Raw genomic sequence first — 23681 nt, 5'->3', positions numbered from 1 at the left:
ACAAATTTTTAAAACCAACCTTTTTAATTTTTTATTTGTAAAAAACGACTCATTTTCAAAATATTTGTAAAAACCGACCTGGTTTCAGCCTCAGCGCTGAAACCAGGTCGGTTTTTGAAAAAAAGTTTCTGAAACTTCACGGGAGTTGAACTACCGTGAAGTTTAGCAGCTTAATTAAAAGCTGCTAAACTTCACGGGAGTTCAACTCCCGTGAAGTTTCGGAAACTTTTTTCAAAAACCGACCTGGTTTCAGCGCTGAGGCTGAAACCAGGTCGGTTTTTGCAAATAAAACTGAAATAGATCGTTTTTTACAAATAAAAAACCAAAAGGGTTGGTTTTTAAAATTTGTCCAAAATGATATAGATAGGAAGCTTATAAAATATCTTCAAGAAAGAAAGCAAGGAATAAGAAGTTTATTTTGCATAAAGATATTTTCCAATTTCGTTAAATAATTAGTGAAAAATGTATTTACATAATTATTAAACTCTTAGAAACATGATGAAGAATTAGTGCATGTATTTACATAATTATAGAATGACATTTCCGGCATTTGATCTCAATTCTTCTTTCTTTCAAAATGAACCCTTAAAAGATATTAGTTTGGAGAAAATAGCACAAATTGTTTAAGTTGTATAATCATTCTTTATGTGATTTCTTTTCAAGTCCATTGACTTGATGTCACCTGCCCTCTTCCTAACAAAGTGGACATGTAGGAGAATTTGTGAACTAGCATTAGGAAATAAGCCCACCAGTATGATTTTTGTATTCTAAAGATACAAATAATTAGGTCAGCATATAAGTTTTGGTGACTTTGGTTAGTTAGAGATTAATGGTCAATGGTGGGAGTCCTCGTCACTACTTTTCACAAAATAGAACTATAAGTCTCACAACGAATCATAGGTTATTTAATCTGGATAATTTCATAGAAAATTATTTGTCAATGACCATGTTTAATAGTTTTTGACATATACCAAATTAATCTTGAAACTTACAAACTCCATATACATGTGTTAAGGGTTCATGCCATTAGAAAAAAAAAACTTGTGAAAGTGAAGGATAAAAATATGAAGTTAAATGTACATTTTGATAAGTCTCCATAGACAGTGAGTATTCTTCCAAAGACTTATTTACATTATTCAAATCATGTTAAAAATTGTTTATATCAGAAAGCTAATCACAAGATTGAGTAGGGATTAATAAAAAAATTAGGGCCCCTTGATATTCTCTGATGTTTGGTGAAATTGAAAAAGGCAGACCCCTGTACAAATATCAAATGTTTGAGGCCTCGGAAGAGGTTTCTTCCAGCATGCCCTCTGACGCTCAAGTCAGCAACTGATTGACTCAATGTGAAGAATATTAGATTTGTAAGAATGGTGAAAATTTCTTATGGTTTATATAGGTTACCAATGGTAGATTTGTAACTCGACTCAACCGGTGGAAATGGTGCTACATGTAGGATTGACTGTTGATGGGCTCAGAATAGACGTTTGGCAGGCTGGCGGTCGACCGCGAGGTTTTGGCGGTCGATCGCGTTCGTGCACAGACCTCACTGTGCATTTGGATCTTTGGCAGTCGACCGCGACGGTGGACCGTGGTTTTCTCTGGACTTTAGGGCCTGTTCTGAATTTGGTGCCATCGACCGCGATGGCATCCGTCGACCGCCACGGTCGACCGGCCGAAGGAGGTTGTGTGCGGATCTGGGTTTCAGACCCTTTCTTTGGGAGTTTGTATAAAATACCATAACTTGTAGTGGTTTGTAAGCAAGGGTTGTTGAGCTGAGAAAGAGGGTTTTGTTGGGCTTCTATTGTAGGAGCATTTGGAGAGATCAAGTGTGATTGTGGGTTTTTTTGTGAGATTTGTAACCCTAGTTTGTTCCTCTTGATTTCTAATAAACCCCCCCCCCCCTTCCTTACCCCGTGGACGTAGGCATCTCGCCGAACCACGTTAAAACTGGTGTATTTTATGTTTGTGCTATCTTTGGTGTGTTGTTTATCTCTCTCGGCTATTTGGTTGGATCTCGGCACAGGGGTTTCTCCCCAACAAGTGGTATCAGAGCTCCGGGCAACGCTTGGGCTTTTTGGAGGTGTAGATCAGTTGGGAAGTTCATCTAGAGTTTCGATTGGTGATAAATGTAGGATCTTTGTGGTAAAGTTTCTATCTTTTTTAAGTTGAATCTATTTCCTATTTGTTCCGCAATTGTTTGGGTGCTTTGAGATATATGACCGGGAAAGATAAACGTGAGGAGGGTTCTTCTAGTGTAAAGACCGTCTAAAGTTTGAATGTCTATTCTATGAAGATAGATGTGGAGAAGTTCGATGGCACAAATAATTTTGGACTTTGGAGATGCGAAGTCATGGATGCGCTAAATGCGTAAAATTTGGAAGATACGTTAGAGTTGGACGGGAAACCGGCCGACATTAATGAGAATGTTTGGAAGAAAATGAATAGAACGGCGTGTGGTGTGATTAGGTCTTGTCTCACTCAAGATCTAAAATATGATGTGATGAATAAGACTTCTGCAAAGAAGATTTGGGAGGTTCTAGAGGGCAAGTATTTGACAAAGAGCGTCTGAAAATCGCTTGCATTTGAAGAGGAAGCTTTATCGCTTTCAATTGAAGAAGGGGACATCCATTAGTGATCACATGAACCACTACACGAAGCTACTTGCAGATTTGGCGAATATAGATGTCATTGTTGAAGATAAGGACATGGCGTTGTTATTGTTGAGTTCCTTGCCCGATGAGGAATATGAGACCTTCGTCCTCACTCTTATTAATGGGAAGGCATCTCTTTCATATAGTGAGGTCACCGCGACTCTTGTGAATTATCAACTTCGTAAGAAGGACAAGGAGACTTCCATTGGGCCGGTAGCAGGGGCATTGGTTACAAGAGCTAGAAGTCCAAACCGTGGTAGGAGGTTGCAGTCTAGAGGGGGGCATCCTGCAATTGGTAGGAATCAGTGTGCCTTTTGTAGAGAGGATAGACATTGGAAAGCCGAATGCCCAAAATTGTAAGCCGGGAAGAATAAGGGGAAAGCTATTCAAGCTTCAGAGGTGAATGTTGCCAAGGCTAGTGGTGACGTTTCAGATTCAGATTCTTCGGGCTATTCATGCCCAACTCTTTCGTCAGTTGGTGTTGCCGACTCCACCAAGTGGATGTTGGATTCAGGTGCTACTTACCACATATGTCTTAGGAGGGATTGGTTCTCCAGCTTTCAGGAGTTGGAAAGAGGGGATGTTGTTCTTATGGGTAATGATCACAGATGTCCTATTGGTGGTATTGGTACTGTTCAGATTCGGACGAGTGACGGGATGATTCGGGAGTTGGTTGATGTGAGGTTCGTTCCTCAACTGAGGAAGAACATCATTTCACTTGGGACATTGGAGGTAGCAGCCTATAGGGTGACCTTGACGGATGCACACTTGAAGGTCACATTGGGGTCCATGATTATGATGAAGGGCATCAGGAGGAGTAACTTGTATTATCTGCTTGGGAGCATGGTGATTGATAGAGCGCTGACGACTTCTTTGGTTAGACTGTGGCATTGTTTGGTGCTGGGGTATATTATTGGTTATACCGTGCATAGATTGTTGAGGAGTGCTATGACCTGTAGATTGAAGTCCTTTGAGCACAGTGGGATGAGCGAGAAGACCGAGGTAGAGTTTGGCACTTCTTTCCATCGATCGAGTGGTCTTTTAGGAGGTGTTCAGTCAGGCATTGAGGGGCCTTCCATAGAGGCATCATTGGGAGGTAATCGTTATTTTATTTTCTATGTTGAGGATTGTACTAGGTATTTATGGGTTATAACCAAGTCCCATTGGTATGAAGCCCTAGTAGTCCGTAACAGTTGGAGGAGGTGTATGGGCAGAAAGGTTACCCGTCGTACTAGTTCTAGTAGGGGTTCTTTCTTGCATTGGTGCCGAGATCATGGCAGTTGGAGACACTTCATAGGAGAGGAAGCAGTGGGGTGACGAGATGAGATGGCGGATTCTGTGGGCCGTTCTTTTCTGGAGGAGAATCGGCGTTGGTTGTCGAGCAGTGGATTTGGTATTCGGGCTCTGACAAGTTTGGGCCATCTTATGAGGTTGCCGACTATTACGTTAGATATTGTTAGATCTGGTGGAGCTGTTTCAGATTTTGGTTGGTGTCGGATATTGGGCTACCCAGCACGTGGCCACATTGTGGATGTGTGATTGGATCCGATTGCGCATTTGGGATTCAGGGGCTCATTCGGTTATCAGTTGGGAGCTTCTGAGTTTGGTCTGAGCAGGTTTGTCACTTTGGACTCTCGGCAGGTAGAGAGTATTGATCAGATCAGAGGGATATCACAGCGGGTGGAGGGTGATGCTACTCCACATTGGGTGGAGCTTACTCCACATACTCCAGGTCATTTTGCATTAGTTAGGATCCCGGCTGAGGTGACACAGTTTGGGGGATTAGATTGTTCAGATACGGATGACGAGTTGGTAGCTCCGAGTGCAGTTGGTGGATGTAGCTTGGGTATGGCCATTGGTTCACCTCAGATAGAGGTGTTTGGATCATTTCAGTATGGGGTCGTTGGTGACGCTATCAGTCGCACTTTGGATGTTGGTATTGGTGAAGAGTTGAGGACTCTTCTTTTGGATTGAGGGCCTTTGGAGGCCAATGGGTGAACTACGTGAAGGCTTGATTCCTTGGAGAGGATACGTAGGCAGTCATTTTTGATGCAGCCGATTTGGTAAGTAGATACTGCTGGTTTGGGGTGAGTGTTCGTACTCCCGTTTGGGTCTCTATTTATTGTGGATTGAATCCATTATCATGAGTCCGTTGTCATGGCATACTGGATGCAACAAGTGAGGCAATTGGTTTGGTGGGTGTTGGCTTAGTTTTGGGAATCTTCGCCAAGGTAGAGATTTGTAGGATTGGCAGTTGATGGGCTCAGAATAGGGGTTTGGCAGGCTGGCTGTCGACCGCGAGGTTTTGGCGGTCGACCGCATTCGTGCACAGACCTCATTTGCATTTGGATCTTTGGCGGTCGACCACGGCGGTCGACCGCAGTTTTCTCTGGACTTTGGGGCCTGTTCTGGATTTGGTGCGGTCGACCGTGACGGTCGATCGCGATGGCATCCCGGTCGACCGCCGAAGCGGTTTGGGCAGAATCTGGGTTTCAGACCCGTTTCGTTTGGGAGTTATATAAATATCCATAACTCATTTCTAGGGTTTGTAAGCAAGGGTTTTGAGCTGAAGAAAGAGGGGTTTTGTTGGGCTTCTATTGTAGGAGCATTTGGAGAGATCAAGTGTGATTTGTGGAAGGTTTTTTTGTGAGATTCGTAACCCTAGTTGTATCCCCTTGATTTCTAATAGTGAAAACTCCCCCTTCCTTGCCCCGTGGATGTATGCATCTCGTCGAACCACATTAAAACTGGTGTATTTTGTGTTTGTGCTATCTTTGGTGTGTTTTTTATCTCTCTCAGCAATTTGGTTGGATCTCGGCACAGGGGTTTCTCCCCAACACTACATTTGCACTTTACTTTTGTTGACTATAGATTGGGCGACCTTGTGAGAGTCGCCTATACCATATTTAATGTAATAGTGACAGAATGACGGGGTGTGAGCGCCCTTCAAAGAGTTATTATCATATCTGACTTGCATTTAATACGATGACAACTGGGTAGCAGAGTATGGGCGACGCTTGAGAAGTTATCATCAAGCCTAGTTGTGTATTAAATGCAGCACCTTTGACGAGGCAGTCGGATACCCACTTGACTTGTGACATGTGCTTTTTGGTGGAGTTTGACCCTAGAATGCCTCCCAATCCAGACTGAGATTATCGAAAAAGTCGATCAATTTAGTCAGATTGCAGCTATACTAGGATGAGTCTTTGATCATATGACTCGACCATCTTGACATGTAGTTGTTCTTAGGGGTTCATTACATTCATGATTTTAAGAGTATAACAGAAATTAAGCCATGATTATGGGACATATATACATTTTAAATAGTTGGGAGGTTCACTATTCAATTTATAATACAAGTGCTCATATAAAAAACACCATATAAATGAAATACCTTTGAAATTAATCCATAGTTATTTTTGGGCAAAATAATAGAGTAGAAATTCTATCATAACAATCCTCATACAAGGGGTTTTCTTAACCACTCACCTAAGGATTCATATACAGCTTGAAAATCTATATTGCCCTCTAAAAGGGCTGCCAAGGGAGAATAACATGTTAGTATGCATGTTCTTTCGGTAGAATTTGTATCCATGATGGGTTGATATGAGAATGAGATCACAATAAAGTTTTTGAAGCTAATTAACCCAAAAACTACATTTTTGAAATAGCAAATTAGCAATGTGAAAAATAAGTTCCCCGTGAAAAATAAGCTAACTAACTCCTCCAACCCTCTAGCTTTCCCTCCTAGAGCCTCAGCCTCTAAGTTTATAAAAGATTTATATTTTATCAACGTCCCTTTCTTCAATATGTCTCATTGGGAAATAGGTGATGGCTCAAGTTGCAGATTCTGGCTAGACAAGTGGGTTGGTGAGAACTCTCTTAGTAGTTTATTCCCCAAGGTGTTTCAATTAGCATTTTCCCCTCTCTGCTCAGTTCAGTCCTAAGGATCCTTCATCCAGGGGGTGTGGAGATGGCATCCTATTATCAGAAGAGGTTCAACATCTGAGTCAAGAGAAGAAATCAATCAGTTGTACTCTCTCCTTAACTCAATTAGACCTCCTGTAGTTCAAGACCCAGATAAAATTTTCTGGTCACTCCAATCCTCTAAACTGTTCTCAGTGAAGTCATGTTACAACTTTCTCAACCTTGGCGGAACCAAATTTCATCTATTCAACTTCATATGGAAATCTCCTATCCCTCATAAGGTAAAAATTTTCTTCTGGATCCTCAGTCAGCAGAAACTTCACACTAGGGATGTCTTATCCAAAAAGGGGTGGATTGGAGATATCATTTGTCCCCTATGTGTTCGCGGTGAAAATTGTTGCTTTCTCCATCATTGATTCCATTGCAAATTCTTGTAATAGTTTATCGATTACAGAGATTCGGTCTTTTTTTAGATCCGGTTACAACGAAAATCAAATAAAAAAGAAATAAAAAATTACAACTTTCTCCTTTTGAACAAATCGCGAGCTCCTGTTTTGCGGTCGCTCGCTTTGTGTGGGTTCTTTGCCGACGCCGGGGTTAATCCGTGGACCACCGCGCGATCTAGATCCGGTCGGATCTACACGATTCGACGAGTATTATTCCGCGAAGGGAATAATAGCCGGGGAGGATTAGTTCGCCAAGGAAATAATCGTCCAAATCTCGGGATCAAAGGCCAAGCTTTGATCCGGAGTGTAGTTTCGTGTAGATCTTGGATCTGATTTTTACCTCTCGAACACCTGCCTTTTGTGACGTGGACGCTCGCCGAGAATCAGATCTGAATCTTCAAGTCCTCAAGTCTTCAAAACTCCAAGCTCGATCTTCAATTCGGCAGAGTTTCGGCTCTCAAAGTTCCAACCTTTTCAAATGAACAAAGGGGAGCCTATTTATAGGCTCTCTAAACTGTCCGCGCCAGTACGAGGTCGTAACTCCATGAGGTGGCGCCTGGTCCGACACGCCATAGTTATCGTCTTGGGGAGCCCCAGGGTGCTCGCTTTCCGAGCCACCATGTGACTGGTACTTGGCGAGCCACCACCGGTGCTACGGCTTGGCGAGCCCCTAAGTTTGGGTTTGTGGATTGTCGGTTGTCTCCGTTTTTGTCTGATTCGTTGTGGCGGTTGATTTTCATGGAATTGATTTTGACGAGCTCGTCTGTGATTGCAGTCGATCGAATCTGATTGCAGTATCACTTCTGATTCTGAAGTCGGGAAATACCGTATTGATTCGACGTAGATCTCGATGTCTCTCTTTGTTTAATACATCGTTGATTCCACACTAACGTTGGCATGATTCTACGCGAGAAATGATTGTATCCGTTGCTTGCGTGGCGATTCGTAACCACTCCTACGCTCGTGTTTCGTCGGTTTTTTGCGAGCGTATGCAAGTGACATATAAGCAATTTAAGTATGCTAGAGATACCCCCGTCCAAAGATAGTCAGTGTCCTCGTTTATTATAGAAATTAAGTCTGGAATCTGAAATATGATTGTACAACATTTAGATCGTGAACCGGACCTTAGAATCGGCTCTGTTATGATTCTTCAATCTCACAGGCTATTAAGTGCTTTGTCGAATGCTGTAATTCGGGGCAGCATTTATTGTCTGACCGTTGTCGGAATTTTGAATTTGAAGTCGGTTCCTAATTTTCTGATCTTTAGCTCGTGCTTGTTGGTTCAACATAGAATTGACCATCGATTGTTGGCGTTGAGTCTTTATTTTGCGACGCGTTGTCCGGCGTAGTATTGTTGAGTTATCCTCAAGAATATTTTTAGAAAAATATCCTCCAGGAACTTCTCAACCGAAAATAGGGAATAGTTTATACTCGTATACCTTATTGGAGTATTTCTCATGCCCAAATGAGCTGAACCGGCCTGATAATGACCTGAACCGGTCTGGTATTGAGCCAAAAAAGGCAGTAATTCGGCTCAAAAAATTTTCTGATCCTTCCGAATATGTGGGAGAGGCAAGAATAAACCAAGGACTGAACTCTCGGTCGATTTGGAGTTGTTTCGATGCTCGATTCAGCTTCAATTTGAATTCTGGTTCAAACCAGGTCTGGTCCTGTTCAACTTGGTCTGGTCCGGTTCAACTTGGTCTTGGTTCAACATTATAAAAGAGGGTTTTTTCCTCTTATTAGGGCCGGCCCCCCTCTCTCTCTTTCTTTTACTTTTCTCTTCCCTCGAGCGTCCGTTCTCCCTCAAAACTTCATATTTGCATTAGATCTAGTCTTCCTTTGGATCTTTGACTGAGAAATCCCTCCAAACTTCCATATTTAGAATTTCCTCGAGCGCGTGGTCTGAGTCTCTTTCAAGATCTGATTTTTATTGGATCCACGAGCTTTCCCTCAGGTAAATCCCTCAACTATTTTAGCATTTTTTTATGCTTAATTCAATTTATGAATTTGTGGGGTCGCATGCGAGGGTTAGGATTAAGATTTGGCGCCTCGAGCTCACCTCTCAGGGGGGAGAATTGCAAAAAAGAGGAACTTTTTCTTAGATCCGATCCCTTAACTTATTTTGCAGGTCTCTATATCTCGTATTGCGAGGGGTCAATCCTCTACCGCGTCGGTTGACGGCGCGCCTCCCTCTTATGCTGGTGAGCTATTTTTTGGAAATTTACAAATTAGTCCATTTTTTCTTAGAAATTTACAAATTGGTCCTTTTCACCCTATTTTGTTCTCCTTGGCGAGGCAATCGGGAAGAGCCTTGATTCTCCTTGGCGAGGATCGACGCTTTAAAGATATGTTTTGCTTGGTCAAAACCATATCTCAAAATCAATAAAGGGGGCGTTTTGACGCTGCATTGTGCTTTATAAGGCAGGGATATATAGTCGATATACCCTATCTTATAAGTGCATAATGTGGCCAAATCGTCTCACCCTTTATAAGGCAGTGACTCTATCTTACCCATTCGTAGGATGAGTTCAACTTCCTTTTATGATTGAGACTAACAACTGTTTAAATTTTTGCTTCCAGTGGAATATCCTTCTGGGGCGTTCTCATCTCACGCAGTGTACGGGCGTCGTGGCGAGTATTATTCGACTTCCGATGATTTTTCCCCTATCCCAGTCACTCCTCGGTTTGCTTCGGGCACGTCGACAGAGGTTGCCCAAGTGGTGAAGGAAGGTGGATATCGAGCTCTTCGCCAGTTGATCACAGATGCGCCCCTCGTGAAGGATGCCAGTTCGATTCAGCCTCTCAAAAAGACCGACTTCTTATTTGGCGATTCTGCCAGAGATCCGGATGCCGTGTTTATTGATGCTGAGCAGTGGCTTCATAAGACTGGCAGTGGTATTAAAGGGGGCGATTTGACACTACATTGCGTTTTATAAGGCAGGGATATGTTGTCGACATACCCTGTTTTGTGATTGCACAATGTGGCCAAATCGTCTCACCCTTTATAAGGCAATGACTCTATCTTAGCTATTTGTAAGATGAGTTCAATTTCCTTTTATAATCGAGACTAACCAGTGTTTAACTGTCTATTTTGCAGTGGGGTACCCTTCTGGATCATTCCCGTCCCACGCAATATATGGACGGCGTGGCGAGCATTATTCGAACTCCAACGATCCTTCCCCTATTCCAGCTACCCCTCAGTTTGCTTCGGACACGTCGACTGAGGTTGCCCAAGTGGTGAGGGAAGGTGGTCATCGAGCTATTCGCCAGCTAATCACAGATGCGCCTTTTGTGAAGGACGCCAGCTCTACTCAGCCTCTTCGAAAGAGCGATTTCCTATTTGGTGATTCTGTCGATGACCCAGAAGCCGTATTCATTGGTGCTGAGCATTGGCTTCACAAGACCGGCAATGGCTTCATATACTTGCCGGAGATTCCTCGGCATCGTTCATTGACTGAGCTCAGATGTCAGGCTGTGACACGGGAGATGTCGTGGCGCTTGACAGAGGATCATATGAGTGTCCATTGCGGCTATATCACTCATTCGGCGGTTCCTGGTTCGTGCAGAAGTCGTGTTACCGGATTGCGTCCTGGTGTATTGGGGCTGGACGAACCACCACGTAACGAGTTCCTTGCTACCGCTTCCACCTTGAGGAATCGTCTCGCTGTTCTGGGACGGGAGATGCCAGCGACACGTCACAGGTTTTACGGTTGGGTCCACTCTTCGGACAAGTCTTGGTGGAGCCGCATGACGACATACGTCTTGAGCCGATGGGGCGAGGAGTTGCATGCTTGCGGTTTGTATGCAGCCGTTCGTGCCACCGTGTATGGCTTGCCTATCAGTTTGAGACATTTCTGTGCTTTGTTCGAGCTATATAATCCAGACTCGAACACTTTTCTGACCCGGCAGGGGGAGTTAGGCTTGGCTCTTCACGAGATGCACAGGATTTCTGGCTTGTCCATGGGACAGATGCTATACCAGGAGTACTTTCCTTCCAGTCATGAGTTGAGCCAATTAAAAGATCGCATGCCTGACCGTTATGAGACTCTATGGGACCTCACTTGTCATTACCATATTGCTTTGGCACAGTCGGAGCCCTTAGCAAAGAGGACCAAGGTATGTGTGAGTCTGAAACAATTTGCGAACTACTTGTTCAAGAATCTGGAGAGCACTCATGGCGAGGATATTTGTGAGCTGGCCCCATTCACTCCTTCAGAGGTGAACAGTCTACTGAAGAAGATCGGCGCTCAATCTTACACCACCGGCGGTCCTGAGGGTGGCTTTCCTGCGAAGACCAAGTTCAAGTCATTCTTGTGGCACGCTACCGCACCAATTCGACCAATGACACTTCTTGCTGGCTTTCTTGCTATCTGGTTGAAAAAGTGCGTGGTTCCATATCAGTCTGGCGACGCCTTGCCCTTGGAGGTACTTTACCCAGCAGTTCAGCTCGCCTATAAGAAGGAACTCTCACTTCTTCCGGTGATGGTGGCTAATATTCACCGAGGACTTCGACAGCTTTCCAGTGCGTTCACACGGAAGGAGACCGATTTACCAGGTCAGATTCCCACGCTTAAGGTGGAGCTCCCGTACGCTTATCTGATGGCCTGGTTTGTCCTTCATCGCTCGGATATGATGTCGGTGCCGAACGCCACAGACCATTCTGTTCCCCTGCTACAGTTGCTTGAGAATGGCAGGTGGGAGGGCCGCGGATTTTCTGATGTCAGACAGCAGTTGCAGGTCCATAAGTGTTGGGCATTCTCTACTTGTTTTCCGCAGTTCTCCGGTCGATATGGTGAATGCTTGATAGATGATGAGAGGCCTAGAGAGTACCGGACTTATTTAGACATCGGCTGCTTCAACTGGCTAGTGAATATTAGGCCCGGCTATCTGACTTTCCGGGTGAGGGATCAGTGCTTCATCGAACCATATCTACCGTGCCGATTCGCTCGCCAGTTTGGCTATGACCAGCTTTACATTGGGAATCCTCGTCAGCAGCTTCGTACTCATAGTGGTTTGATAGACGGTCTCCGCGCTTGGTTGTGGACCGTGACTGGCTGTACTGGTGTTAGATTTAGTCTCCCGAGTGCTGACCGGCAGTTGAACCTTACTTTCTTGAGCTGCAAATGGTTGTTAGCAGCCAACAAGACTATCCCTGTGAAGCCAATCGCAGAGTTAGAGGCTGAGGCAGCTTCCCAGGTTGATTCCCGCAGGATTCGGGAAAACGCCCGGGCACAGAGGATACGGAACAAGACTCGTCGGATTGACGAAGAGGGACAGAGGACATTCCATTCCACAGACGAGGCTTCGGGCGGGGATCCCGAAGATTACGATGACTTTTCCGAGCGAGGTTTGCACTTCATCTTTTTCTTCTATCTTCCAGAAGTGTTGAAACTGACTATGGTTTGATGTTCCAGATACCACAGTTGATCAGGATGAAGATTTCCGTCCTCCTCCTCAGGCGAGACCTTCGATCCCTATTGCTAGGCGGAAGAGATTGGCCCGCAAACCTCGTGTAGCTTCACGAGCATCTGACATGGATCTGGCTGGAGATGACCCTATTAGTGACAGAGGTAACGTCTACTCTTTGAACCATTTTCTTGGTTATTCTGAACATTGACTCATGCTTTTCCATTTCTATATAGGAGTGCGTGGGGAGGATGAGATGAGTCCCGATCCTGTTCCCTTATCTCCCGATGAGTCTGACCCACTACCCCCTGTAGAGAAGTCTACAGGGGTTGCTGACATTAGGGAGGAGATCAGTGTAGGACCAGATTCTGTGAGTCAAGGTACATCTATCACTGACAGCGTATTTCTTTAGATAATACATTAATGAATTTGTGTATCCTCTAACTGTCCTCTACTCCTTGCTCCTTCAGATAATTTGCAGGAGGCGAACCTTGGAAACGAAGAGGCTGATGCACCCGTGAGAGGTAACTCATTTCCATTAGTTGTAGTCTCTTCATTATTCTTTGGCACTTATATTCTTTTATGTCAGATTTCTCCATCGACGATTTTGACGAGGGAAGCCTGTTTGCGGACACTCCTATGATGCACTACATATATAGCTCACCTCAGATTGATGACCAGCTACCTGGAGACATGTTTCCTGAGTCCGCATTTGCTAACAATCCTGAGGATGGTTCCTTTGAAGGTATGTGCCTCCTGCTGAGTTGATTATAGGACTAGTCGACCTTGACTAATGCAGCTATAATGTAACGCCTCTGCGAATTCTGTTTTGAATTTGACAGGAGCTTTTGTTGAGAAAGACCATGTTGAGCCGGCTGTGCGACCAACTCCACCAGTCGATGCAGCTACAGTTGTTACATCTCCATCACCCCCAGTGACTCGAGGGGAAGGAGGTATAATTTAATTAGCTGAGCGATGCCGTTCATTTCCTCATTGAGGCTTTTGACGAACTTCTCTTCTTTGTGTAGGGCTTCCTTCTCAGCTTCATATCCTCGTTAAGGAGTTGTTATCAGGGGATGACCCTGAGAAGATCATCATCAGCGTAGAAGTCCGCTCTTATTTCTCCTCCCTGACTGTTATAATTGGCAAACTCCTCCACGACGGACTTTCTCTTCGCCAATTTAAGCCCTACCTCGATTCCAAGATAAACTTGATTAGGGACATAGGATGTCCGGATCTAGCGACGGCTATGGTTGATGACCTTGATCGCTTAGAGCGTGAGCTTCAGATGTTTCATGAGCTCCGGGATACAGGTGCCTCTTCATTCGTTGCTGCCGAGTTGGATGCTCGCTTACAGACATGGCGCAGTACTCGGATGGTTGCTGAGCTCGAGATTCAGGTGCAGCGGGACCGCATAGATCGAGTTGAGGCTGATTTCGCCACTAGATCTTCTTTCCTCGAGGAGCTTGATTCTCAGATAGATCAGCTCCGACGAGAACTCCGTGAGAAGGAAGACACAAAGATGCAGAATCAGCAAGCAAATGCTGCTTTATCTGATGAGCTGAAGTCCTTGAAGCAGAGACTGGCTGAGACAGAGGAGGATGCTGTGAGGACTTTAGCTGCGAACGAAGAGTCTGTTAGAGCTGAGTTGCAGGAGGAGCTTAGACGCTCTTATGACGAGAAGTTATCTGAATTCAGTCAGCAGATTCTTAGCCATGGGCTTGATGTATGATTTTATTTGCTGAAAACCTTGACATTTGATTCTCTTTAGTGGAATTGGTTTTTATCTTTATCTTTATTATGATTCCTCATCACGTTTGAAATGATTGACCATAATACTCATAGGATTTTTGGCAAACCCCCAGCCTTCAACGGGTTTGATTAGCCTTTACCGACTACCGTTTGAGTCGGGCTAGCATGCGGATTATCGGAATCCGTTCCGCATGTAACGTTGTGCTAAGGGAATGAACTCCCTTAGACTTCGTGCTATGATGTCGAATACATAGACTTCGCCATTGTTACGGGAATAGGCTACCCGGCGACACGTGTTAGGTGTTGACTTTAGGATTTTTGGCTAACCCCCAGCCTTCAACGGGTTTGATTAGCCTTTACCGACTACCGTTTGAGTCGGGCTAGCATGCGGATTATCGGAATCCGTTCCGCATGTAACGTTGTGCTAAGGGAATGAACTCCCTTAGACTTCGTGCTATGATGTCGAATACATAGACTTCGCCATTGTTACGGGAATAGGCTACCCGGCGACACGTGTTAGGTGTTGACTTTAGGATTTTTGGCTAACCCCCAGCCTTCAACGGGTTTGATTAGCCTTTACCGACTACCGTTTGAGTCGGGCTAGCATGCGGATTATCGGAATCCGTTCCGCATGTAACGTTGTGCTAAGGGAATGAACTCCCTTAGACTTCGTGCTATGATGTCGAATACATAGACTTCGCCATTGTTACGGGAATAGGCTACCCGGCGACACGTGTTAGGTGTTGACTTTAGGATTTTTGGCTAACCCCCAGCCTTCAACGGGTTTGATTAGCCTTTACCGACTACCGTTTGAGTCGGGCTAGCATGCGGATTATCTAAATCCGTTCCGCATGTCACGTTGTGCTAAGAGAGTAAATTCTCTGGGACTTTGTGCTATGATATTGAATACATAGACTTCGCCATTGTTGTGGGAATAGGCTACCCAGCAACGTGTTTTAGACGCTGACTTATCCCTACTTAGGCTTCGGGATAAAATACCCCAGAATCGAACTCTGGTGTCTTTTTCTACGGAGAAAGACTAAACCGGCGACGCGTGTTAGGCGTCGGCATATCCTTTCTTAGGATTCAGGATGAAATTCCCCATGCGTGTAAGGCATGGATTTTGGTGTTATTAATAACAACCTGCCACAATGTTGAATATGTGAACGGGTGTTCTTTTTAACGGTTAAGAACTAACCGGCAGCGCGGGTTAAGCGCAGACTTATCCTTGCTTAGGTTTCAGGATAGAATACCCCAGAATTGAATTCTGGTGTCTTTTTCTACGGAAAAAGACTAAACCGGCAGCGCGTGTTAGGCGCAGACTTATCCCTGCTTAGGATTCGGGATAAACTTCCTAGGATGAATCCTAAATTGACAAATTTTGTAAAGATTGGTGCGGGAAAGGAAGAATTTTATATTCTATTTCCCGGTCTTCTTTTAGGGTGAAGGCGAACCCGAATACAAGGAAGGAAGAATTTTATATTCTATTCCTTGATTCTGGAAAGGAAGAATTTTATATTCTATTTCCAGCGCAAAAGAAACTAGAAGTGGGATCTCCACTCCGAGAATCTGGAAAATCTAGATAAACTTGCCTTTTATAGGGATTGGTTATCTAAACTGAAAAGGAGTTCTTCGTTTATCGAAGTGAAACTTCAACTTTGGTCATAGCCATGAGAGGGCTTAACCAAAGAGAAGGAGAAGGGAGTTCTTTCGTTTATCGAAAGGGGACTCTGAAATGAAAGTGGACCTCTTGTTCATGGAAAGAGTCAAGAGGGCCAGAAAGACATTTTTAGTGGACCCACTGTCAATTGAAATTGATCAGTGAGGGATTTTGGTGGTGAAAAAGATTTTGGGTTATCCTCTAGAATATTAAGTGTAATATTCTTCAAGGAACTTCCCGGTAAATGGGTTATCCTGAATGTACTAGGGATAGTACTTTTTCAGGAACTTCCCATTTATTGGCATTAATTGCCTGGTGCCTTCTTGAGTAATCAGGCGATATGCACCGTTTGAGTAGACTGTGTCTATCACAAACGGTCCTTCCCACTTGGGTTCGAATTTACCTTTCTTCTTGGATTCTTCTTGGAGTTGAGGATTATCGGTCGGCGAGCAGCGAGGACCAGATCTCCTTCCTTGAAGCTTCTCTGTCGGACTCTTTTGTTAAAAGCCCTAGATATTCTGGCTTGATATAACTCAATTTGTTGTTGAGCCTCCAAGCGCTTTTCATCCAACTTCTCGAGTTCTTCGAGACGTTTTTGATGCTGTTCTTCTGTCGTCATCTCAGTTGCGAGAGCGATCCGAAGGGATGGGATTTGAATCTCTAATGGTAGCACAGCCTCGCATCCGTATACCAGCGAATATGGGGTGGCCCCCGTAGATGTGCGTATGGTGGTGCGATAAGCCCAGAGTGCTTCACCGAGTTTATCGTCTCAGTCTCGTTTATTGGTCTTCACGAGCTTTGACAATATCTTAATGATCGTCTTGTTGAACGCCTCAGCTAATCCATTCGCAGCGGGATAATAAGCTGTCGACGACACAAATTTTGAATTTGTCACAAAACCTGACGAAGGCGTTGCTTATGAACTGTGGACCGTTGTCATGAATGATTCGTCTTGGCACGCCGTGTCGGTATATGACATGATGCTTGATGAAATTGATGACGTTGTTCGTCTTCACTTCTTTAAGCGGAATTGCTTCAGCCCACTTTGAAAAGTAATCCGCAATCGCCAGATTGTTCACGGTGAAAATTGTTGCTTTCTCCATCATTGATTCCATTGCAAATTCTTGTAATAGTTTATCGATTACAGAGATTCGGTCTTTTTTTAGATCCGGTTACAACGAAAATCAAATAAAAAAAATAAAAAATTACAACTTTCTCATTTGAACAAATCGCGAGCTCCTGTTTTGCGGTCGCTCGCTTTGTGTGGGTTCTTTGCCGACGCCGGGGTTAATCCGTGGACCACCGCGCGATCTAGATCCGGTCGGATCTACACGATTCGATGGGTATTATTCCGCGAAGGGAATAATAGCCGGGGAGGATTAGTTCGCCAATGAAATAATCATCCAAATCTCGGGATCAAAGGCCAAGCTTTGATCCGGAGTGTAGTTTCGTGTAGATCTTAGATCTGATTTTTACCTCTCGAACACCTGCCTTTTGTGACGTGGACACTCGCCGAGAATCAGATCTGAATCTTCAAGTCCCGTAGGTTTTGTGGTTTTGTCGGTTGTATCCGTTTTTGTCCGTGATTCGGTTGTGCGGTTGATTTGTCTGGACTCGATTTGTTGACCTGATTTGGCAGTCGATCCGAATCCTGATTTGGCAGTAAATCCACTTCTGAGTTCGAGTCCGAAACCGATCTTGATTCGACCGTGATTCGTCCGAGTCCGCTCTTGTTTGAATGACTCGTTGATTCCCTGAACCGTTGGCTTGATTCTACGCGCGAATGGATGTATTCCGTTGCTTGTGTGCGATTCGTCAACCTCGTCGCCTCGTTGGTTCGTCGGTTTGTGCCGAGCTATGCTAAGGGACCTATAAGCAATTTTATATGCCTACACTATGCAATATGTCCAATGAGTCTCATGATCATCTCTTCATTCATTGCCAAGTTACTAGAGAGGTTTGGTCACTGATCACTCCGTTCCATACCTCAGATAAGTGGCCTAACAACATGTATTCCCTTCTCTCTGGATCTCTTGATAAATCTATAGACCATTGACTAAGGATATTATGGAGAGTTATCCTCCCAGGCTGCTGTTGGAGAATATGGTTTAGCAGGAACAATCTTATATTTGTGAACGCATGTGAAGTGGGAGGCTGGCTAATATCCAGCAGGCGAAAGCAAAACGCGTGGGAGGCTATTGCCCAGCGGGTTTCGATGCAGTTATGTGAAGAGATGAGAAGCTCTTCCGTGTGAAGAGATAGAAGTGGTTTTTCATTGGTTGGTCCAGCGGACAAAGAGAAGGCCCACCCGATTGACCGGTTAAAGCTATATATATAGCTTCAGCTCTTAGGTTTTAGGTGTGCAAGGTGGATTTCTTTTTAGCTGCGATTTGCTTTGTGAAAGTACGGCGCATGTACAAATTTGAGGGAGTGCAGAAGGAGTTTGTGCGGCTGCAGAGTTTGTGCGGCTATGGAGAAAAAGCAAAGCAGAAGGCTGGGTGATTCTTTGGGGCTGCATGCAAGGGTTTGTGGTGTGTGGCTACAGAAAGAAAAGGAGCTTTTATTTTGCTGTTTTGAGAGAGCCTTTGTGTGAGGGATCTGAGAGTTTGTGAGGGTTTAGATTGAGTGATTGTAAACCCTAGTTGTATCTCTCCCTCTAATAGTAGATCTCCCCCCTCCTTGCCCCGTGGACATAAACAGTTTGCCAAACTACGTAAAATTGGTTTGTTTGTGTTTGTGGCCATTGTAATAGTTTTTAGGATCCATCGACAAGTCAGTCCTAGAACTGATGAGAGGAAGAGTCGATATCTCACTTTATTAAGATATTCGCTTCAGATTCTTGTTTTCTTAGTGAGACAGGAATTCTTATTGATCTTTCTCTCTTATTGTGCACCAGAAACTCTACCAAAATTTTTGCTGCGCACAACAAGTGGTATCAGAGCACGGGCTATGCTTGGGCTATTTAGATCAATTTGGAGGTTCGTCTAGGGATTCGTTTGGTGATAAAGGTGAGATATTTTGGTAAAGACTCTATCTTTTCAGTTTTGGATCTATTCTTCGTTTGTTGGTGCGTTGAGAAAGATGTCGGGGAAAGAAGGTGTTTCGGGTGTCGAGGGTGGTGCTTCTGGCACGAAGACCATTCAGAGTTTGAATATCCACTCGATAAAGATATATGTGAAGAAGTTTAATGGCATAAATAATTTTGGATTATGGAGATGCGAGGTTTTGGATACGCTGAACGCGTAGAATTTGGAGGATACCTTAGAGTTAGATGGCAAGTCAGATGACATTAAAGAGAAGGTTTGGAAGAAGATGAATTGAACGGCGTGTGGTGTGATTAGGTCTTATTTGACTCAAGATCTAAAATATGATGTGATGAATGAGACTTCTGCAAAGAAGATTTGGGAGGTTCTCGAAAGCAAGTATCTGACAAAGAGTGTTGAGAATCGCTTGCATTTGAAGATGAGACTTTATCGTTTCCAGTTGAAGAAGGGAACCAAAATTAGAGATCACATGAACACCTACACAAAGCTTCTTGCGGATTTGGAGAATGTGGATGTCATGATTGAAGATGAGGACAAGACGTTGCTATTGTTGAGTTCCTTGCCCGACGAGGAATATGAGACCTTCGTCCTTACTCTGATTAATGGGAAAGTATCTTTTTCGTATAGTGAGGTCACTGCTGCACTGGTGAATTATCAGCTTCGGAAGAAGGATAAGGAGACTTTGACTGAGTCGGTAGCAGAGGCATTGGCCGCAAGAGGGAAGGGTCCAAACCGAAAGAATTGGAAGTCACAGTCTAGAGTAGGACATCCTACAATTAGAAAAGATCAGTGTGCTTAGTGCAATGAGTCTGGTCATTGAAAGAAAGACTGTCCAAAGCTCGACGAATGGATGAAGAATAAGCAAAAGGGAAAAGAGAAACAACCATCATCAGAAGCAAACATCATTATATCGGATGGTAATAATTCCGACTCTTCTATTTATTCACTTTCTATCAGTCCTACAGATAGCTATTCGGAGGAATCTGATGGATGTTGGATAGTGGTGCGACCTATCTTGTGTGCCCTAAAAGGGAATGGTTCTCCAGTTTTAAGAAGCTGGATAGTGGTGTGGTGTACATGGCTGATAACCGTGCATGCCAGATCCTTGGGATATGAAGAATTCATATCAAGATGTTTGACGGGTCTGTTAATTAGGGAGTTAAATAATGTGAGATATGTTCCTTCTTTGAGGAAGAACTTGATCTCGATTGGAGCTTTGGTTGGAGAGGGTCTGAATGTTCGAATTGAGGATATGGTTCTCAAGATTGTGGAAGACTCTCGAATTGTGATGAATGGCGTCAGGAGGAATAACCTGTATCACTTGACTGGAGGTATAGTGGCAGGTGGAGAACTGACGACTTCTATTGATTCGACTAGACTACGGTATTTGGGGCTTGACCATTCCAGTATTGATTCCTCGCAAAGATTGAAAGATGGTGCGAAGACCTGCAGTTTGAAGTCTAGTGAACATGTTGATATGAGCAAAAAGACCGAGGTGAAATTTGACACCTCTATTCACCGAGCTAAGGGTCGTTCTAGAGGAGTTCACGTGGATGTTTGGGGGCCTTCAAAGGGGGCATCATTGGGAGGTAATAGAAGTTTGGTTTCCTTTGTTGGTGACTGTTCTAGGCGTGTTTGGGTTGCAACCAAATCCCTATTGGAGAAAGTCCTAGTAGTCTCTAACAATTTGAAGAAATGTAAGATGGACAGAAAGGTGAAGGTACCTCATTCTGATTTTGTTGGGAGGTACAAGATGGACCTATTTCTGTATTGGAGCCGAGCTCACGGTATTTCGAGACACTTCGTTGGAAAGGAAATCTTGGGGCAACTTGATAGGGTGGTAAATTTGGAGAACCGTGCCTTGCTGAAGGAGGATCGGTGTTTGTTGTCAAGCAATGGTCTGCAGAAGAGTTTCTGGACTGAGGCTTCGACATATTTGAGTCATCCTATTAAAGAGTTGTCAACTGTTGTGATTGGAGGTAAAACTCTATTGGAAGATAGGTCTGATTGTGTCACTTTGGATGAGGCTTCGATGAGGAAGCCAATTGACTCTCAGCAGGTGGAGAGTTTTGCACAGACCTTAGTTGTATCGTAGCAGGTGAAGATTGATGCTACTTCACATTGGGTAGAGATTATTCCATATACTCCAGATCATTCTGTATCGTTTGGGATTCCAGCTGAGGTGACACAGCTTAGGGATCATTTGGATTTGGGTGTAGATGATAAGTTGGGTTTTGATTCGAGTGTAGCTGATAGATGCAGTTTGGATATGACCATTGGTTCACCTCAGGTGGAGGTGTTTGAGGCCATTGAATGTGCTATCAGCCGCAGAGTTGATGATATTGGAGAAGGGTTGCGAACTCTTCTAGTGGATTGAGATATTTGGAGGCCAATTGGGTGAACTACGTTCGGCTTGATTCCTTGGGCAAGAGGATACGTAGGCAGTCTTTATGATGCAGCCGGGTTGGATTATTTGATGGGGGTGAGACCGGTTTGGTGAGTTGATACTGACATTTGGAGAGTGATTACATTCTCGTTTGGGTTCTCGACTTGTTGTGGATTGAGTTCGTTGTCGTGAATTGTTTCACTTTGTCCTAGACGCAATAAGTGGGACATTTGTTTTGGTTGGTGTCGGCTCAGTTTTGGAAGAAACTTCGCCGAAGTGGAGAATTGTGAACGCATGTGAAGTGGGAGGCTGGCTAATATCCAGCAGGCGAAAGCAAAAGGCGTGGGAGGCTATTGCCCAGTGGGTTTCGATGCAGTTATGTGAAGAGATGAGAAGCTCTTCCGTGTGAAGAGATAGAAGTGGTTTTTCATGGGTTTCGATGCAGTTATGTGAAGAGATGAGAAGCTCTTCCGTGTGAAGAGATAGAAGTGGTTTTTCATTGGTTGGTCCAGCGGACAAAGAGAAGGCCCACCCGATTGACCGGTTAAAGCTATATATATAGCTTCAGCTCTTAGGTTTTAGGTGTGCAAGGTGGATTTCTTTTTAGCTGCGGTTTGCTTTGTGAAAGTATGGCGCAAGTACAAACTTGAGGGAGTGCAGAAGGAGTGTGTGCGGCTGCAGAGTTTGTGCGGCTACGGAGAAAAAGCAAAGCAGAAGGCTGGGTGATTCTTTAGGGCTGCGTGCAAGGGTTTGTGGTGTGCGGCTACAGAAAGAAAAGGAGCTTTTGTTTTGCTGTTTTGAGAGAGCCTTTGTGTGAGAGATCTGAGAGTTTGTGAGGGTTTAGATTGAGTGATTGTAAACCCTAGTTGTATCTCTCCCTCTAATACTAGATCTCCCCCCTCCTTGCCCCGTGGACGTAGGCAGTTTGTCGAACCACGTAAAATTAGTTTATTTGTGTTTGTGACCATTGTAATAGTTTTTAGGATCTCTCGACAAGTCAGTCCTAGAACTGATGAGAGGAAGAGCCGATATCTCACTTTGTTGAGATATTCGCTTTAGATTCTTGTTTCCTTGGTGAGACAGTAATTCTTATTGATCTTTCTCTCTTATTGTGCACCAGAAACTCTGCCGAAATTTTCGCTGCGCACAACAATATTCAATGGTGTCTCAACCTCCCCCTTGCATATAGCATCTCATATTGCTCGTTTTACTCTTCAATGGACAGGTTTGGTGCCTAGCAAAAGATCAGCAACAATCCACAAAGTGACCATCGAGCTCGGACTTCAGGAGCTGGCAAAGGTCACTTCGAGGGATGCAGTAGGAGAAAACTTTTGAGATCTTAGAAGAGTTCTTCTTTTGTAGTATTTATATGTTTTAAGACAGTAGGGGAAGTTCTTTGAAACAATTCCCAGCAGACTCTTTCTTCTGGTTTTTTGGTTTATGTATGTTTTTTTTTTGTTTTTTGTTAATCTTGGGATGATTGGAAACAATTTAGAATAGGCTCGGAAAGTGACGACAAGATCCTCTCCTTTCTAGCCTATTTTTCTTCTGGTTCTTTTTATCTTGGGTTTTTTTGGGACACTATGTATATTCTATCATATTTTGATTTATATAAATATATATGAACATGGAATCTCTCCCTGTTTCTTTCGATAAAAAAAAAAGAAGTTCCCCGTACATTCTCTAATTTCTGACATCATAATGCTAACCGTGAATGTAGCGTTTCCTATGAGCGTTCAATTTAAAATTTTCTTATGCGCAAGTTTATGGAACTTCGAAAGATAACATTCTAGCAATTATCTCTCTCTTTTGGAAACATTAATTAGTTGTAGACAGAACACGTAACTAATTGCATGCTGAGATGATTCTATTTCAGATGGCAACCTTGGACGGCATGCTGATTGTATGAGGTTTGCAGCTACAAGTTCTGCTACAATATCTAAGTATATATGCGGCTTGTCACCAAATTATGCCATGAGAAATCAATAAGTATTGACAAATTGATATAATATGTTTTTAATGGGGGTTTTTGCTTGTAAACCCAAAGTTATACTTCCATTTATAAAAAACCCCACATAGTTCTATACGTTCCGATCATACTCTTTTTAGAAGTAGGAGTTTGGAAAAGCTTCATTGAACAATATTACTCTTGATTTTTTTTAAATATTACATTATAATCTTATTCTAATTAATATAATTTTTTAAGTTGATCCATGACACAATACTTGGGATCATATCCTAACTAATAGAAATATATTTAATTAATACTTAATAATTTGAAAGTTATAAACAATTTTCTTAGAAGTCTAAAATTATAGAAAGCACCCTAAAATTAGAAAAGTACAAACAACCCCATAGATATTAAATTTTTTAAAAAGTCCTTAAAACTCTAAAAACTATAAA

The sequence above is a fragment of the Asparagus officinalis genome, chromosome 1, assembly GCF_001876935.1.
Source record: "Asparagus officinalis chromosome 1, Aspof.V1, whole genome shotgun sequence".
Classification (NCBI taxonomy): Eukaryota; Viridiplantae; Streptophyta; class Magnoliopsida; order Asparagales; family Asparagaceae; genus Asparagus; species Asparagus officinalis.
Note: the sequence above shows the minus strand (reverse complement) of the source record.